The 20,472-nt window shown below is 41.8% G+C and overlaps 1 long non-coding RNA gene across 3 annotated transcripts in view; it reads left to right on the forward strand.

The window, feature by feature from the left end:
- The window catches only part of LOC125123497 (uncharacterized), a 47,158-nt gene extending 30,303 nt beyond the window's left edge, over positions 1–16,855 (forward strand). Inside the window, exon 6 of one of the 3 annotated variants that reach the window (XR_007134080.1) lies at positions 16,248–16,833. This is a non-coding gene — a long non-coding RNA (uncharacterized LOC125123497). Of the gene's footprint in view, positions 1–16,247 lie in introns of all 3 variants that reach the window. The other 2 variants (XR_007134081.1, XR_007134079.1) reach the window with 2 other exon arrangements.
- The last annotated feature ends 3,617 nt before the right edge of the window (positions 16,856–20,472 follow it).

The raw sequence follows: 20,472 nt of genomic DNA on the forward strand, positions 1-20,472 counted from the left end.
AGGCTACTCCTAGTTGCAGGGCCCTGGAAAGTGGTATTGAGCTCTAAGCAGATCTACAAGGTGACCAGAGCATTTGGCAGTAGCAGCAGCAGGCTGCATGAGTTCCCAGGGGAGTGAGTGCAACAACAGTTGGTGTTCAGTTGCATTGCCCTCCTCTGAAGTGACTGGAACCGCAAGTGGTGCCTGTTCAGGGACCCCTAGTGGTAGAGGGCCATGTCTGACTCTGGAGTCAGTGATAACTATGGTGGTTTGCCCCCACCACCTGTAGACCATACATGAAGCAACCTGTCTCACTTAGCCCACATAGGAGGTGCTGCACAGGCTGCTCCTAGTTGCAGGATCCTGGGAAGTAACAGAGATCAGATGTGTGGGTGCTGCCCAGAGCATTCAGCAGTGGCAGCAGCAGGGCTGGTGTGTTCCCAGGGATGCAAGAGCACCAACAGGTGGTGTTCGGTCACAGTGCCCTCCTCTGCACTGTGGTGCCTGTTCACATACCCTTAGAGGTAGCAGGCCACTCCCACCTCTGGAGCCAGAGATAACTGCGATGGTTTACCCCTGCCATCTGTAGACCATGCAGGAAGCACCTTGTCCTGCTTAGCCCCCACAGGGTGTACTCCACAAGCTGCTCCTAGTTGCAGGTTCCTGGGAAGGGAAAGTGATGAAATGTCTGGGCACTGCCCAGAGTGTTTGGCAGTGGCAGTAGCAGGGCAGGCCTGCTCCCAGGGGAGCAAGAGCAACAACAGGTGGTATTCCGTCACATTGTCCTTCTCTGAGGTGGTTGAGGCTGCAAGTGATTTTTGTTCAGGTATCCCCAGTGGCGGTGTGCCATGCCCACCTCTGGAGCCACAACAGGAACTCTGCCCCACACTGTCTTAGTATCTAACTTTGTGGTAGATTTTGAAATTGTTTTGGAAATTACAATAACTCTGGCTCAGGTTGTCAGTGTCTGAAAGTGAGACACGTGGACAAGGAGAAATCTCAAGAAGGCTCTTTACTTCTGCAGAAGGGTGGGGGCACACCAAAAAGTAGGCGTGCCAAACAAAGGACCCTCCCCTATTTATCCCTAATGCAGGTGATTTACCTGTCCCCTTCCCATTGGTCGGATCAGGGCACACATTCTTCCAAGTTGGCTAATTTGAAACAAATTGTTACTGGGAAAAGAGGTAAAGAGGAAGGGGGTCCCATGGTTGATTCAGCAGAAGCTGGAGCTGGAGCAAAATGGAGTAACCAAGATTTCCTTTGATGGAAAAGACATTATGTTACTTTCCACAATTGGAGTGTATGAGAACTTTCCAGTTCTGTTCTTTTTTCAAGATTATTTTGCTATTCTGTCTTCTGCATTTCCATATGAATTTTAGGATCAGCTTTTTTATTTTTGCAAAAAAAAAAAAAAAAAAGCCAGCATATCTCCTGAAGACGACATAGTGTTGGGTCTTGCCTTTTTAATCCAGTATGAACATTTCTACCTTTTGATTGGATTGTGATATTTGCACTTAATTTTGTTGATACAGTTGTATATGATGCCAGAAGGATATTACTGGAATCTGGGTTCTTGTTCACGCAGTTGGAGAATGAACTCTGCGAACACATAGGCAGCAAGCAAGCAAAGTATTACGGAAAGCAGATAGGTCCCAGGGCTCCTATGGGGTCCCATTGTCCTATAGGGGTTTTTATCCCTTAAAGGTGAGGGAAGGGTACCAATGTGGAGTCCAGAAAGATGTGGTTTTCTCCCATTGGCCTTACCCAGTTACATATATCAGTCCTTGTCCAATAGGAGTTTTAAGGGTGGAAATGTCCCATAAGTTATGTGATTTCTTTGTCCTTCTCTTCCCTCAGACTAAGTCACCATACCTCTTATTCCTTTTCTATCAGTTGAGGAGTGGGTTAGACATTAAGCTCCATGTGGGGGAAGGTACATTTCCTATAGTGAACAAGACCGTGGGGAATTACTCTCTGGAGCCCTTAAACCACAAATGTCAATCAATAGTCATATCAAAGAATGCATGGAAGCCCATGCTCCTACACTGACTATCTGAGTTAGTATTCTGCCTCATGTACACATCTGCCATTTTACTTTTTGTTTTCTGTATGCCTTGGGACATCTCAGTTGGCAACCTGCACCACAGCTGCCTCAGTGCTGGATTCTTAACCTACTGCACCACACAGGAACTTCCTTTACTTTTTGAGCATGGCTTCCTTCAGTTTTTTGAACTTATATATGATAACTGCTTCAAGCTTTTTGTCTGTTGAATCAGACATCTGGACCTTTCGCAGGCATTTTCTGTTTCTGCTTTACTCTCTTGGGGTCACACTGTTTCTTTGCATGTTTCATAACTTTTTTTTGTTGAAAACTGGACATTTGGATAGTATATTTTAGCTGGATACTGTCTTTTCCCCACTCCCATTCAAGGCTTGCTGCTTGCTTATTTCTTTGTTTAATGCCTTGGCTCAACTATTTTAGTCAAACCTCTTTTCCCAGCAGTATGAAGCCTCTGATGTAGCTTTTCAGAGGATATAGCTTTGGGCTAGAGTGACAATAGTTTTAGTGGGGCTTGCCTTGACTATCGCTTTGATCTCTATATCAAGCTTACCTACCTCTGTAGATATTAGGTCAGCTGTTCAGCTCTGCTAGTTGCCAGAGGATTGCTCTATTGTTTTCAATAGTAGTCTAGTGCATAAATTGCTCCAGGGTGAGATAAGCCTTTGAGATTTGTTCTGATCCCTGGGGGCTCTCTTTTTTTTTTTTTTTTTAGCTGTTTTGGTTCCTGGTTCATTCAGGTAAATTAGCTGGCCTGTGGCTTAGTTTGTTGCTCTCATGGAACTACATGCTTCCTCTTAATTACTGACTATAAACATCTCCATTGTTTTTAAGAAGAACCTTAAGCTTGAACTTCACATTTTGTTCCAAATAAAATCAGTTTCTTTGGAAATCTTTGGAAATCTCCCTTCTTGTGGCATCCCACTCTTCTACAGCAAAGTATATATGCCACTGCTCTGGGCAATGGCCTGCTTCTCTCAGAGACACCCTGATTTATAAGCAGAGCACTGAAAAGAGGTAGTAGACTCTTACTGTTGCCAAAACTCAGCCTCTGTCCACAGTTGCAGGTTGCCGAAAAGAAACGCAGTGTCAGAGTTTTGGGTGAAGGAGAAAGATAGCTTTATCTTTGTCAGGCAAAGGGGGCCACAGCAGGCTAATGCCTTAAAGACTGTGACCCATTTGGAAGGGATGAGGAGGTGGTTTTCTAGTTTGGGGAGTGGAAAATAGGGCCACAGATAAGGATCAGGGTAGAGGCAAGCTTGCATTGTCTTTCAAAGCTCATGTTTAGTAGCCCCCAGGACTGGTTCTGATGGTCCTCTTTCCAGGAATGAAGAATGCTTCATCTAGTAGTTCTTCTATTTGTTGGGGGTTTTAGTTCTGCAGAAAGGCTCAAAGATATTGTTATGTATATTCCTTAAGGAGGAACCAGGACTCTGTTGCCTCTTGACTACTCCTCCCTGGTCTCTGTATCCCCTCCCTTCCCTGATTATCATCTACCCTTTGGAACTCAGGGAAGGTCTTGGAGGCTGAGGGCTTATTCCCTAAAAACAGAAATGGAGGACACAGAAAGACTTGTCTGCCTAGGAGCCCCACAGGGCACTGGCGTGGTTACATGATCACCTCATCTTGTTTCTCCTAGCATGGCACCTCCAATCTACAAAGAAGCTAGAGTGAGGGCAACTGGGAACCCATTGTTCTCAGACTGTCTCACCTGAGGTAGAACGTCTGCCCCACAAATGGGAGCTGGATGGAAAGGGAACTCCCTACCTCTTGGCCTCACCCTCCTAGAATTTAGCCTCAGTAACACAGAGCTGGAGGAGGGGATGAGAAATGACCTGCCCCTCTCTTGACTGTGAATTAGGGAAAGAAGTAATATCTAGATTTCTTCAGAGAGGATTCAGTTTGATAGGGGTAAGGAGTGTGATATAATAAGAAATATATATTTGAGTGATAAGAGTATCTTTTGTGGAGTTCCTGTTGTGGCACAGTGGTTAGCGAATCTGACTAGGAACCATGAGGTTGTGGGTTCGATCCCTGGCCTTGCTCAGTGGGTTAAGGATCCAGCATTGCTGTGAGATGTGGTGTGGGTTGCCGACGTGGCTCGGATCCCGCGTTGCTGTGGCTCTGGCGTAGGCCGGCAGCTACAGCTCCAATTTGACACCTAGCCTGGGAACCTCCATATGCCACGAGAGCGGCCCAAGAAATGGCAAAAAGACAAAAAAAAAAAAGTATCTTTTGTTATTCATAATAAGCCCCCTTTCACCTTTCAACCATATACCTGAGCTCATTAGAGTATAAGGGCTAATTGCCAGAGGAACCAACCATGTGATTAGAGGGTTAGGACTTTCAGCCCTACCCTTCACTCTCTAGGGAGGGAAAACGGGGTTGAGACTGAATTAACCACCAATTGCCAATGATTTAATCAATCATACCTTCATAATGGAACCACCATAAAAACTCTAACCATAAGGATTCTGAGCCCTTCCAGGCTGGTGAATACACTGAGGTGCAGGAGGGTAGCAAACCCAGAGAGACCCTGAGCCTCTTCCCACATACTCTACCTTCTGTATCTCTTCCATTTGTCTATTCCTAAATTGTGTCCTTTTTTGTGGTAAAGCACTTTTCCTGAGTTCTTTGAGCCATTCTAGCAAATTATCAAACCCAAGGAGGATGTCATGGGAACCCCTGACTTATAGCTGGTCAGTCAGAAGTACTAGAAGCCCAGACTTGTGACTGGTATCTGAAAAGGAAGCAGTTCTGTGGGACTGAGTCCTTACTTAACCTGTGGGGTTGAAACTGTGGGGCCCTCCCAGTTACAAATCTTTTATGTGTCCCGTTTTTTGTTTGTAGAAAATAGGCCTCATTCAGCCTCCATGGCCTTCCTGAGTTCCAAAGGGGAGATTCAAACAGGTGCTAATCAGGGAAGGGAGGAAATGTAGGGAAAAAAGGAGGAGCAGTCAAGAAACAATAGTGCACAATAAAGCAGGGTCCTAGTTGCTCTTCAAGGAATATACATTACAGTACCTTTGGGTTCTGAGAAACTGAAGTCTTAGAGGATGGTAACTTCAGGCTGAGCACAAGATTCCTGGAACACTGCCCTTATTACCTCACCATCAACCAATCAGAAGAGAGTCTGCACACAGTGGTAGATAAGGAAGATTCTGACACACACTTCAAATGATTCTCCTTTTAAAAATTTTCATGGTTGAGCAGAACCTTCAGAGTTGGTTTTTGGACAACTTTCTCCCCAGGTTGCCAGTCTCCTGAATAAAGGAACCTTTCTTTTCCTACCACCTCTTGCCTCTCAAGAGCTAGATTTCAAGTAACAAGCAGCTGAACCTGAATTCAGTAACAGGATCTGCACTAAGGCCAGGTAGTTAGTGTCATAATTGAATTAAGTTGTAAGACACCCATTTGGTGTCCACAGAAAATTAGAGGATTGCTTGGTGTAGAAAACCCACACATTCGGTGTCAGAAGTGTTGCAAGCAGAAGGAAATTGCTTTTCCTTTAGTAGGGGAGAGAAAGGTGTTATTTTCCCCCATGAAAGAGCAATGAAGAATAGTTTTCAATTAATCACAAAGCTTCTTAACATGAGAGAAGCTTGAAAAAATGTTTTGAGAGAGAGCCCAATAGAAAGTAAGAGACTGAAAGTAGATGAAAAAGAGTATCTGAGTCCAAATGGAAAGAGAATGTGTTGAGGCCATCAGTTAACCATGAACACTATTGACACTGAAGTCAGCCATTAACCAGAATAATATCCAAGTCTGTTTCCTCAGAACCTCATGAAGTTATTTTGGGGTTTGAGAAATGTAAATACACAGACTCGGAGCTCCTGTCGTGGCGCAGTGGAAATGAATTCAACTAGAAACCGAGAGGTTGCAGGTTCGATCCCTGGCCTCATTCAGTAGGGTAAGGATCCGGCATTGCTGTGAGCTGTGGTGTAGGTCGCAGACACGGCTCGGATCTGGCATTGCTGTGGCTGTGGTGTAGGCCAGCGGCTACAGATCTGATTAGACCCCTAGCCTGGGAACTTCAATATGCTGTAGATGTGGCCCTAAAAAAACAAACAAACAAACAAAATACACAGACTCTGGAAATAGAAATGTCCTGGATGATAACCAGGTATTTTGAAAAGTTCAGTGGTCCTAGATTTGGAAGATTTGGATTTGACTCCCAGCTTTGATATCAGTAACATTGTGTAAATCCTTTAATTCTCTTCACATCCATAATATGAAAAATTAGGATTAAATAAAGCAAGACAACACTTCCACTTTACCTCTAATGCCCTCATGATCCTGGATATATGGCAGAAAATGTAGGCCGAGCAAGGACATGGAACTCACCAACTGCAAAGTCAGCCCCCGTGGAGATGGCTAGAACAAGAATGACACTAGAGAAGGCCCCATTCATGGTGGCAGAAGAGCTGTGGAAATATGTACATATTTTGACAGCAGGACAGACAAAATTCTATGTAAAGTAGAAATTCTCACAGAGATCCCTTGTTAACCAGGAAATGAAGTCTAAATACTTCTTATTTGTTCTTTCCTCAGGTTATTTGGAATGAACTGTGTCTGATGAAATTCAATGGCTTAATTATTTTTCCTAGAATAATTTGCCATAAGAAAAAAAATGATCTCAAAAGTAGAATTTTACGAGGGAATGTGTGTGTGTGTATGAATCTGTTGCTGGACTCTCTCTTCTGTTCCATTACTGATGTATCTATACTTGAGCCCAAGCAATGCTGTTTTAATTCTTATGGCTTTATGGTAATGTGAACTGAATAAAAACACACAATGTGAGAGCCATGAGTTTCAGTTTTATTGGGAGGCTTACTGAAGGCTACAGCCTGGGGGACAAGCTCTCAGAGAGCTCAGAAGAATTGCTCCAAAGTGGTAAAGAGGTGAGGTCACCATATATGTGATTTTTGGAGAAGGGGTACTTGCAATCAAGCACTCATCTCAGTAGAAGTTGCTGCTACTTATGAGGACCAAATGTCCCCGTTAATGATTTTAGTGCTTTTCTAAGTGAGAAAATGAAATACCTGGGGTTCATAAAGTTTTTTCCTGAAAATATCTATATGTCTGAAGGCTTGTTCTGCCAGTTTTTCCAAGGCACAGAGTACCTTGTTCCTGACCTTTTTCTGAACCCCTTTCAGGATGTGTTGACGGTCAGTGACTGCAGTGGCTAGTGACTTCATCTTTGTAGAGGCAAATGGCAAGTACTACTCTTTAGTTGACAAGTCTTGAGAACTTGTATATAAATCCTCTTTGTACTTCTTTATTTTTTACAATTTAAAGTAATGGTTTATTAGATTTATCTGTACAAGGGTTTGGATTCCAAGATTCAGAATAAATGTGTTACCTTGCTACCTTAAAAAGTACATGGAATTTTAAAAGATGCCAGGAAAGGAGCTAGTAAAGAGTATCTGCAGAGGATCCTTTGGTAAAGAGTGAGCACCAAGCATTTTTCAATGAAATGTTTTAAAGTTAATATGTATCTCTGTTAGAAACAGCAGGGGAAGAAGGAGGCAGAGACTGGAACAATGAAATCTCAAGCAGGTTTATGGACCAACAGAGTGTCTGGGAGCACTGACTGAGCAGAGAGAACTCAGGCTCCCCACTGCTTAGGGAGCAGTTAGTTATATAGGAAAGGGGGTTTCTATTTTTAGCACAGGTTTGTGCTAGAGTAAGAAACAGGGAAGATACAAATTACATTGTCACAACTTGATAGTTTCTCCAGGTATTTTCGTCTTGAAGCTTTGTGTTTGGTGAGGTTATTTTGTTCCAAGGCCCTCTGGCTTTTGCCACATTTGAGTTCTTTTCCAATATACGGTTGCTACCTAACAATCTGAGGTAAGAAAGGCAGTCAATAGAAAGTTCAGTGACAGGTAAATCAACAGATAGTAAGAAACAGGAAGGTTGAAAACACTGAATACTTCTATACTCTTAATGTTCTATAGTATGATTACTTTGGTGTTAGTGTTACTAACCTATAACATTATTGAAATGAAAACCATAGTGTATTTATCAGTAGCTTATTTGCATTATTGAAAATATTATACAAGTTAATTGACATTTATCTGCTGGTTTCTAAACATTTTTCCAGGAAAATTGTACATCTAGGTGATTTCTGCCCAGACCTTCCCTGAGTAAAACTAAATAATAAATAACTATTTTCCAGCCCCAAAGTATGCAAATTACTAAGTCCACTTTACCTGCTGTGACTCCCACAGTTGCTCAGAGAAGCTGGCTAGACAAAATGCTTTTTATGTCAGGTGTGTCGATAATGAAATAAGAAGGTATGTGTGGAGGAGGGGAGGAAATGTCTTTTCAAGGTTGCAATGCCTGGCAGCAGAAGAGAGTGAACTTTAAAATAAAGACTGTTGCTCACCATCCAGTTCTACAAGGATTAAGTCAGCTACTGTGGTTGCTGTCAACAGTGCACCCTGAGGAATTCAAAATGAAAAAGGATGAGGCGCTCTGTGCTTTGGACAAGCAGACCCCTTAGATAATTAGATGTAGATCTTAGAAAGAATCTTCATGAACCCAGATGCTTGCAACTTCCCACACAGAAAAGCACTAAAAAAATCATGAACTTGAGCTATTAGTTCTTTGTAAACCATCTATAACCAAGATGTATGTGTGACTATAGCCAAAAATCATATATAAATTAACTTCTCCCCATATCTCTTCAGAGCAGTTCCCTCAGAGCTACTGAGAGGCTGTCTTCTAGGCTATAGTCCTCAGTAAGTTCCCTGAATAAAACATAAACTCACAGCTCTTTTCCCCCCATTTAAATTTTTTTATTGATGTATAGTTGCTTTACAATATTATAATAATTTCTGCTACACAACAAAGTGATTCAGTTATGCACATACATACATCCATTCTTTTTTAAGATACTTTTCACATGTAGGTAATCCCAGATATTGGATGGAAGTCCCTGTGCTATGCAGCAGGTCCCCATTGACATTTCATTCCATATACAATAGTGCGCAAGTGCCAATCCCAAACCCCCAATCTATTCCTACCCACTCCCCTTTGGTAACCATAAGTTTGTTTTCAAAGTCTGTCAGTCTGTTTCTGTTTTGTAAATAAGTTCATTTGTATCCTTTTTATTAGCTTCCACATATAAGTGATATCATGTTTGTCTTTCCCTGTCTGACTTCACTTAGTATGATAATTATAGGTCCATCTATGTTGCTACAAATGGCATTATTTTATTCTTTTCTATGGCTGAGTAATATTCCATTGTATATATGTAGCATATCTTCTCTATCCACTCCTCTGTTGATGGACATTTAGGTTGCTTTCATGTCTTGGCTATTGTAAGTAGTGCTGCAGTGAACACCAGGATGCATGTATCTTTTTGAATTATGGTTTTCTCTGATTCTATGCTCAGAGGTAGATTGTTATATCATATGGTGTTTCTATATTTAATTTTTTGAGGAACTTCCATTCTGTTTTCCATAGTGATTGCACTGGCTTACATTCTCACCAACAGTGTAGGACAGTTCCCTTTTCTCCACACACTCACCAGCATTTACTGTTAGTAGATTTTTTTTTTTTTTTGTCTCTTTTGCCATTTCTTTCTATGCTCTCGTGGCATATGGAGGTTCCCAGGCTAGGGGTCAAATCGGAGCTGTAGCCTCCAGCCTACGCCAGAGCCACAGCAATGCAGGATCCGAGCCATGTCTGTGACCTACACCACAGCTCACGGCAGTGCCAGATCCTTAACCCACTGAGCAAGGCCAGGGATCAAACCCGCAACCTCATGGTTCCTAGCCAGATTCGTTAACCACTGCGCCATGATGGGAACTCCTGTTTGTAGATTTTTTTGATGATGGCTATTCTGACTTGTGTGAGGTGATACTGCATTGTAGTTTTGATTTTCATTTCTCTAATAATTAGCAATGTTGAGCATCTTTTCATTTGTTTTTTGGCTATTTCTTTGGAGAAATGTCTGTTCAAATCTTCTGACCATTTTTAATTGGGTTGTTCATTTTTTTATTACATCTGTATAAGCCTTTTGTATATTTTGGAGAGTAATCCCTTATCAGTTGCTTCATTTGCAAAGATTTTCTCTTCTTCTGTGAGCTCTCCTTTCTTTTTTTATGGATTTCTTTGCTGTGCAAAAGCTTTTAAATTTAATTAGGTCCCATTTGTTTATTTTTTTTTTTATTGTCATTACTCTAGGAGGTGGATCTAAAAAGATACTGCAAAGTTCCCTTCATGGCTCAGCAGTTAACAAACCCAACTAGTATCCATGAGGATGCAGGTTCAATCCCTGGTCTCGCTCAGTGGGTTAAGGATCTGGCGTTGCCATGAGCTGTGGTGTGGGTCACAGATGCAGCTCAGATCTGGTGTTGCTGTGGCTCTGACGTAGGCTGGCAGCTGTAGCTCCTATTCGACACTTAGCCTGGGAACTTCCATATACTGTACCCTCCCCGCCAAAAAAAGATATTGCTACAGTTTACGTCAAAGAGTGTTCTGCCTATGTTTTCCTCTTAAGAGTTTTATAGTATCTGGTCTTACATTTAGGGCTTTAACCCATTTTGAGTTTATTCTTGTGTATGGTGTTAGAAAGGGTCTAATTTCATTCTTTTACATGCAGCTGTCTAGTTTTTGCAGTACCACTTATTGAAGAGACTGTCTTTACCACTGTATATTCTTGTCTCCTTGTCATAGATTAAGTGACCAAGGGTGTGTGGATTTCTTTTTTTTTTTTTCCTTTTTAGGGCCACACCCACAGCATATGGAGGTTCCCAGGTTAGGGGTTGAATCGGAGCTGCAACCGCTGGCCTATACCACAACCATAGCAACACCAGATCTGAGCCATGTCTGCAACCTACACCACAGCTCACAGCAATGCCAGATTCTTAACCCACTGAGCAAGGCCAGGGATCGAACCTGCATCCTCGTGAATGATAGATTCATTTACACTGAGCCACAACGGGAACTCCTATTTCTGGGCTTTCTATAATGTTCCATTGATCTATATTTCTGTTTTAGTTCTAGTACCATATTGTTTTGATGACTGTAGCTTGTAGTATACTCTAAAGTCAGGAAGCCTAATTCCTCCTGCTCCATTTGTCTTTCTCAGACTGCTTTGGCTATTCAGGGTCTTTTGTGTTTCCATACAATTTTTTTAAAGTTTTTGTTCTAGTTCTGTGAAAAAGGCCATTGGTAATTTAATAAGGATTGTTCTGAATCTGTAGTATGCCTGGGGTAGTATAGTCATTTTGATGATGGATGCTGATTTTTCCAATCCAAAAACACAGTATATCTTTGCATCAGTTTGTGTCATCTTCGATTTCCTTCATCAGTGTCTTAAAGTTTTCAGAGTACAAGTCTTTTGCCTCATTAGGTAGGTTTATTCCTAACTATTTTATTTTCTTTGATGAGATGGTAAATGGGATTGTTTCCTTAATTTCTTCTCTGATCTTTCATTGTTATTGTGTAAGAATGCCAGAGGTTTCTGTGTATTAATTTTGTACCATGCAACTTTACCAAATTCACTGATGTGCTCTAGTAGTTTTCTGATAGATCTTCAGGATTTTCTATGTATAGCATCATGACATCTGCAGACAGTGATAGTTTTACTTCTTCTTTTCCAATTTGGATTCCTTTTATTTCTTTTTCTTCTCTGATTGCCCTAGCCAGGATTTCTAAAACTATGTTGAATAAAAATGGAGAGTGGACATCCTTGTCTTGTTCCTGATCTCTTAGAGGAAATGCTTTCAGCTTTTCACCATAGAGAATATTAGCTATAGATTTGTCATATATCACCTTGATTATGTTGAGGTATTTTTTCTTTGTGCCCACTTTCTGAAGGGTTCTTATTGTAAATGGGTAATGAATTTTGTCAAAAGCTTTTTTGCATCTATTGAGATGACCATATGGCTTTTATTCTTCAGTTTATTAATGTGATGTATCACACTGATTGATTTGTGGATATTGCAAAATCCTTGCATCCCTGGGATAAATCCCACTTGGTCATGGTGTATGACCCTTTTTTTTTTTTTTTTAGTCTTTTTAGGGCCTCACTTACGGCATATGCAAGTACCCAGGCTAGGGGTTGAATCAGAGCTGTAGCTGCCGGCCTACACCATAGCCACAGTAACACAGTATCCAAGCCGTATGTCTTCAACCCACACCACAGTTCATAGTAACACTGGATACTTAACCCACTGAGTGAGGCCAGGGATTAAACCCACATCCTATGGATACTAGTCAGGTTCATTACCACTGAGCCACAATGGGAACTCCTAATCCATTTAATGTATTGTTATATTCGGTTTGCTAATATTTTGTTGAGGATATTTGCATCTGTGTTCATTAGTGATATTGGCCTGTAGTTTTCTTTTCTTGTGGTATCTTTGTCTGATTTTGGTATCAGGGTGATGGTGGCCTCATAAATTGATCTTGGGAGTGTTCCTTCCTCTGCAATTTTTTAGAATAGTTTCAGAAGTATAGGTTTGAATGTTTGATAGAATTCACCTGTAAGATCATCTGGTCCTGGACTTTTGTTTGTTGGAAGTTTTTATTTATTTTCTTTTTCTTTTTAGGGCCACACCTGTCGCATATTGATGTTCGCAGAGTAGGGGTTGAATCAGGGGTTGCCACAGCCATGGCAACACCAGATCCTAGCTGCAGCAATGCTGGATTCTTAACACACTGATTGAGTCCCAGGTTCAAATCCATATCCTCACCAACACTATGTTGGGGTCTTACCTTGCTGAGCCACAATGGGAACTCCTGAGATTATTTTTGTTTCCTGAGGTAGGATTGTATTGCTATAAACTTCTCTCTTAGAATGGCCTTTTCTGCATCCCTTAGGTTTTGAATCATTGTGTCTTTGTTGCCATTTGCCTGGGTATTTTTTTTATTTCCTCTTTGATTTCTTCAGTGATCCATTGGTTATTTAGTAGCATATTGTTTAGTCTCCATGTTTGTGTTTTTTGCAGTTTTTGTCTTGTTAATTGCTAGTCTTATATTGTTGTGGTGGGAAAAGATGTTTGATGTGATTTGAATTTCTTTAAATTTACTGAGGCTTGATTTGTGGCCCAGAATATGATCTGTACTAGACAGATCATGTGTGCTTGAGAAAATGTGTATTCTGCCACTTTCAGATGGAATGGTCTGTAAATATCTATTAAGTCAGTCTGGTATAATACATCATTTTTTTGTGTCTTTTTTTTTTTTAAATGGCCACGCCCTTGGCATATGGCAGGCTAGGGGTTGAACTGGAGCTACAGCTGCTGTCCTACACCACAGCCACAGCAATACCAGATCCACATCTTGTGACCTACACCACAGCTCACAGCAATGCCAGATCCTTAACCCACTGAGTAAGGCCAGGGATCGAACCTGCATCCTCATGGATAGTAGTCAGGCTCGTTATTGCTCAGCCACAATGGGAACTCCCTAATCCATCATTTTAGGCCTGGGTCTCCTTCCTGATTTTCTGTTTGGGTCATCTATCCATTGCTATAAATTAAGTGTAAAAGACCCTCACTATTAATGTGTTATTGTTGATTTCTCCTTTTATGGTTGTTAGCAGATGCCTTATATATTGATGTGCTCCTATGTTGGGAGCACAAATTGCTATGTCTTATTCTTGGATTGATCCTTTGATCATTATGTAGTGTCCTTCTTTGTCTCTTGTGATATTCTTTAATTTAAAGCCTGTATAGTCTTATGAATATTGCTACTCTAGCTTTTCTTTGACTTCCATTTGCATGGAATACCTTCTTCCATCCCTTAACTTTCAGTTGTGTGTGTCCTTAGGTCTGAAATGGGTCTCTTGGATTTCCCATCGTGGCTCAGTGGTTAACAAATCCAATTAGGAACCGAGGTTGTGGGTTCGATCCCTGGCCTCACTCAGCGGGTTAAGGGTCTGGCGTTGCTGTGAGCTCTGGTGTAGGCCAGCAGCTACAGCTCCGATTAGACCCCTAGCCTGGGAACCTCTGTATGCTGCAGATGTGGCCCTTGAAAAAGACAAAACATTAAAAAATAAATAAATAGGGAGTTCCCGTCGTGGCGCAGTGGTTAACGAATCCGACTAGGAACCATGAGGTTGTGGGTTCGGTCCCTGCCCTTGCTCAGTGGGTTAACAATCTGGCGTTGCCATGAGCTGTGGTGTAGGTTGCAGATGCGGCTTGGATCCCGCGTTGCTGTGGCCCTGGCGTAGGCTGGTGGCTACAGCTCCGATTGGACCCCTAACCTGGGAACCTCCATATGCCGCAGGAGCGGCCCAAGAAATAGCAAAAAGAAAAAAATAATAATAATAAATAAATAAATAATAAAATGTGTCTCTTGTAAATAGCCTATGTATGGGTTTTCTTTTTGTGTCCATTCTGACACTGCATGTCTTTTGGTTGGAATATTTAATCCATTTACAGTCAGTGTAATTATGGATAAGTATGTACTCATTGCCATTTGCTTTCCTTTTTTTGCTTTTCTTTCTTTCTTTTTTTTGCTTTTTATGGCCACACCTGTGGCATATGGAAGTTCCCAAGCTAGGGGGTCAGATGGAAGCTGCAGCTGCTGGCCTATGCCACAGGCATAGCCATAGCAACACCAGGATCCAAGCTACGTCTATGACTTACACCACAGCTTACATCAAGGCCATGTCCTTAACCCACTGAGCAGAGCCAGGGATTGAACCTGTATCCTCATGGATACTAGTCGGGTTCCTTAGCACTGAGCCACAGTGGGAATTCCCTTGCTATCTTTATAATTGTTTTGGATTTGTTATCTAATTTAATTCAATTTATTTATTTATTTATTGTTTTTTAGGGCTGCACCCGCCGCATATGGAGGTTCCCAGGCAAGGGGTCTAATCAGAGCTGTTGCTGCTGGCCTACACCAGAGCCACAGCAATGCCAGATCCGAGCCACCTCTGTGGCCTACACCACAGGTCACAGAAATGCCGGATCCTTAACCCACTGAGCAAGGCCAAGGACTGAACCCACAACCTCATGGGATTGAACCCACAACCTCATGGTTCCTAGTTGGATTCATTAATCACTGAGCCACAATAGGAACTCCCTGTAAAGCTTTTGATTTCTCCTTCAAATCTGAATGAGATCCTTGCTGGGTAGAATATTCTTGGTTGTAGGTTTTTTCCTTTCGTCACTTTAAGTATATCATGCTACTCCCTTCTGGCCTGCAGAGTTTCTGCTGAAAAAATCTGCCCATAACTTTATCGGGGTTCCCTTATATGTTACTTGTTGCTTTCCCTAGCTGCTTTCAGTATTTTCTCTGTCTTTAATTTCGGTTAATTTGATTAAAATGTGTCTTGGGGTGTTCTTCCTTGGGTTTATTCTATATGGTATTTGTTGTGCTTCCTGGGTTTCAGTGAGTGATTCATTTCCCATGTTGGGGAAGTTTTCAGCTATTGCCATTTCAAATATATTCCATGGCCCTTTCTCTCTTTCTTTTCCTTCTGGCACCCCTATAATGCAAATGTTGGTGCATTTAAAGTTGGCCCATGGTTCTCATAGACTGTCCTCATTTCTTTTCATTCTTTTTTATTTTGTCCTGTGTCAGTGATTTCTACCAGTGTATATTCCACCTTGCTTATTTGTTCTTCTGCCTCCTGTATTCTGCTGTTGGTTCCTTCTAGTGGATTTAAAATTTTTGGTTATTTTGTTTTTCACCTATGCTTGTTTAATCTTTAAATATTTGTTATATCTTTGTTAAACATCTTCATTAAACATTTTTGGCAATTCATTGATCTTTCCCTCTAATTTTTTTCTGAGATCTTGGGTCATCTTTACTATCATTACTCTAAAGTCTTTTTCATTTAGGTTGCTTATCTCCAGTTCACTTAGCTATTTTTCTGGGGTTTGCCTTGATTCTTCATCTAGCTCATCTTCCTCTGCCTTTTTGTTTTGTATAGCTTTTTGAGTGGTCTCATTTTTGTAGACTACAAGATTGTAGCTTCTCTTGCTTCTGGTGTCTGCCCCCTTGTGGGTGAAGTTGATACAGGGGCTTGTGGCAGGGTTACTGATGGGAGGAACTGGTGCCTGCCCACTGGTAGGTAGAGCTGAATCTTGTCACTCTGGTGCTTGGGGACATAGATGTGATTAGAGGTGGCTGTGTGCCTAAGAGAACTTTAGGGAGCCTGTTTGCTGAGGGGTGGGACCAGATTTTTCCAAAATATAAGCCTCCATGGGAGCTCATACCAATGATTATTCCCTAGGACTCCCGCCTCCAGTGGTCTACACCCACAGCAAACTACAGTTGCCCCCTATTTTCCCAGGATACCCTGCGAGAGCCGCAGGTAGGTCTGACCCAGATTCTTCTTTACTTTGGGACCCAGTACACGTGAAAACCTGTGTGCACCCTTCATGAGTAGAACCTCTGTTTCCCCCAAACCCATGGAGCTTCTGTACTCAGGCCCCACTGGTGTTCAATGCCAAATGCTCCAGGGGCTCCTCCAGCTACTGCCATATCCCCAGGTTTGGGAACCTGGTGTGGGGTTTGGGACTCTCACGCCTGTGGGAGAGCCTCTCCAATATAGTTATTTTCCAGTCTATGGGTCACCCACTTGGCCAGTATGGGATTGCTTGTATGATGAAAGTGCCCTTTCTGTGGTCTCATTGTGGCTTTGCTTTGTCTTTAGGGGTATCTTTTTTGGTATCTTCCAGTCTATTTTGTTGATGTTTGTTCAGCATTAGTTGTAATTTTGGTGTTTTCATTAAAGGAGGTGAGCTTGAGTCCTTATGTGCCTCCATCTTGTCACTACTCTTGCTGTCTTTTGTTTAGTGTTAATATATCATTCTACATCTATTTATTTTTGTCTGATATGAGTATTGCTACTTCAGCTTTTTTTGATCCCCGTTTGCATGAAATAGTTTCTTCCATCCTCTCCCTTTCAATTTGTATGTGTCCCTAGAAGTGAAGTGGGTTTCTTGAAGACAGCATATATATGGGTCTTGATTTTGTATCCATTCAGCCAGTCTATGTCTTTTTTGGTTGGGGCGTTTAGTCCATTAACATTTGAGGTAATTTTTTTTTTTTTGTCTTTTTGCTATTTCTTTGGGCCGCTCCCGCGGCATAAGGAGATTCCCAGGATAGGGGTTGAATCGGAGCTGCAGCCACCGGCCTACGCCAGAGCCACAGCAACGCGGGATCCAAGCCGTGTCCGCAACCTACACCACAGCTCACGGCAACGCCAGATCGTTAACCCACTGAGCAAGGGCAGGGACCAAACCCACACCTCATGGTTCCTAGTCGGATTCGTTAACCACCGCGCCACGATGGGAACTCCTTCAGGTAGTTATTGATGTGTATGTTCTTATTAACATTTTATTAATTGCTTTGGATTTGTTTTTGTTGCTCTTTTTTCTTCCCGTCTTCTCTTGTTCTTTTCTGCCTAGAGAAGTTCCTTTAGTATTTGTTGTAAGGCTGGTTTAGTGGTGCTGAATTCTCTCAGCTTTTGCTTATCTGCGAAGGTTTTGATTTCTCCTTCAAATCTGAATGAGAGCCTTGCTGGGTGAAGTAATCTTGGTTGGAGGTCTTTTCCTTTCATCACGTTAAGTATATCATGCCACTCCCTTCTGGCCTGCAGAGTTTCTGCTGAAAAATCTGCCGATAACCTTATTGGGGTTCCCATATATGTTACTTGTTTCTTTCTCCTAGCTGCTTTCAAGATTTTCTCTTTGTCTTTAATTTTGGTCAGTTTGATTAATGTGTGTCTCAGGGTTTTCCTCCTTGGGTTTATTTTATATGGTACTCATTGCGCTTCCTGGATTTGAGTGAGTGGTTCCTTTCCCATGCTAGGCAAGTTTTTGGCTATTATCTCTTGGAATATTTTTTCCGTCCCCTTCTCTCTCTCTCCTCCTTCTGGCACCCCTATAATACGGATGTTGGTGCGTTTAATGTTGTCCCAGAGTTCTCTGAGACTCTCTTCATTTGTTTTCAATCTTTTTTCTCTTTTCTGTTCTGCATCCACAATTTCCACTAATCTGTCCTCCACCTCGCTTATTTGTTCTTCTGCCTGCTGTATTCTGCTGTTAGCTGCCTCTAGTTATTGTATTTTGCATCTTTTCTTGTTTAAGTTTTTTATCTTGTATCTCTTTGCTCAGTGTTTCCTGTAAGTTATCCATCTTTGCCTCCAGTTTATTTCCGATGTCTTGCATCTTCTTCAGCATCCACAATCTAAAGTCTTTTTCCTGGAGGCTGAGAATCTCCTCATCGCTTAGCTGATTTTCTGGGGGTTTTCCTTTCTCCCTCATCTGAGTTATAGTTCTCTGTCTTTTCATTTTTATAGGTTTTTGGTGTGGTGACCTTTTACAGATAAGTAGCCTCTCTTACTTCTGGTGTCCGCCCCCCTTGTGGCTGAAGTCGGTGTGGGGGCTTGCTGTAGGCTTCCTGATGGGAGGGGCTGATGCCTGCCCACTGGTAGGTGGAGCAGATTCCTATCCCTCTGGTGGGTGGGGCTTAGCCTCTGGATGGGATTAGAGGCAGCTGTGTGCCTGAGGGGTCTTAGGTAGCCTGTTTACTGAGGGGCGGGGCTGTGATCCCACCTGGATTGTTGTTTGCCCTGGGGCTTCTCAGCGCTGGCTGATGGGTGGGGCTAGATTTTCCCAAAATGGCCACCTCCAGAGAAAGGCACACTGCTGAATATTCCCGAAAGCTTTGCTTTTGATATCCTTCCCTCACAACAAGCCACATTCACCCCCGTTTTCCCAGGATGTCCTCCAAGAACTGCAGTCAGGTTTGACCCAGATTCCTATGGAGACTTTGCTTTGCCCTGGGACCCAGTGCACATGAAAGTCTGTGTGCACCTTTTAAGAATGGGGTCTCCGTTTCCCCCAGTCCCGTGGCGGTCCTGCACACAAGCCCCACTGGCCTTCAATGCCAGATGCCCCGGGACTCTTTCTCCCTGTGCCAGATCCCCACACCGTGACAGTTTGATGTGGGGCTCAGAACTCTCACTCCTGTAGGTGAGTCTCTGTGAACCAGTAGTTTCCAGTCTGTGGGGCTTCCCACCCAGGAGGTATGGGGTTGTTTATACCGTGAAATTGCCCCTCCTGCCTCTTGATGTGGCCTCCTCTTTGTCTTCTGGAGTAGGATATCTTTTTTAAGGTTTCAGGTCCATTTGGGTGAAGATTGCTCAGGCTTTAGTTGTAAATTTTGTTGTTTTTAGGAGAGTAGTTGAGCTCTAGTCCTTCTATTCTGCCATCTTAATCCCATCCTACATCTATTTGTTTTTAACCTATATGTGTCCTTATATTTAAAGTGGATTTCTTGGGAGTTCCCTGGTGGTCTAGTGGTTAAAGCATCCAGCATTGTCACTGATAAGGCCTGGTCACTGTTGTGGTGCATATTTCATCCCCGGCCTGGGAACTTCCATATACCATGGGTGTGGCAAAAAAAAAAAAAAAAAAAAAGTGGGTTTCTTTTAGAACATCTCGTGGGATCGTATTTTTGATCCACTCCAACAATCTCCGAATTTTACTTGGTACATTTAGACCATTGATGTTTAAAGTGATTATTGATATAGTTAGATTACTATCGCCCGTGTTCGTTACTATTTTCTATTTGTTATGCCTGTTCTTTATTCTTATTATAGTCTGCCACTCTTTTTTTGCCTTTAGTGGTTTTAAGTGGGCCTTTTATATGATTTCTTTCTTTTCTTTCCTAGCATATCAATTATATATTTTTTTAAATTTGTCACCCTAGAGTTTGTGATATGCATTTACAACTAATTCAAGTCTACTTTCAAATAACAATATATTGCTTCACAGGTACTTCAAGTACCTACAATAACCTAGTGTGCCTAATTCCTTCCCTTCTCCCTGTATCATTGCTATCATTCATTTCATTTATACACAGGGTTTAATAATCAAATACACTATTGCTGTTGTTATTTTGGGAAAAATATTATCTGCTAGGTAATTAAGAACAAGAAAAAATAAAGTTTAACTTCTTCCTTCTCTGATTTCTTCTCTTCTTTATGTAGAATCTGACCTATACCATTCTTTTTTTCTCTGAAGAACTTTTTAAAAACATTTCTGGCAAGACATGTCTACTGGCAAAAGTTTTCCCTAATTTTTTTGGTCCATCGTAGAAAGTTGTTATTTTTCTTAATGTTTGAAGGATAATTTGCAGGATACAGAATTCTAGGTTAGTGGGTATTTCTCCTGACAGCACTTTAAATATTTCACCCCATTATCTTTTTACTTGTATAATTTCTGAGAAGATGTATATAATTCTTACCATTGCTCAACAATAGGTAAGGTATTTTTTTTCTACCTTCTTTCAGGATATTTTCTCTTTGAAAAAAAACCTCAAATTTTATTATATTTAGAGTTGTACAAAAATCACAAACCAATTGTGCAGCATTTACATCCCAAACCACAGCCCATCCCTCCGTATCCCAACCTAGCTCCTAGGAAACTACAAGTTTTTCAAAGTCT

Source organism: Phacochoerus africanus, chromosome 1, assembly GCF_016906955.1.
Source record: "Phacochoerus africanus isolate WHEZ1 chromosome 1, ROS_Pafr_v1, whole genome shotgun sequence".
Lineage (NCBI taxonomy): Eukaryota > Metazoa > Chordata > Mammalia > Artiodactyla > Suidae > Phacochoerus > Phacochoerus africanus.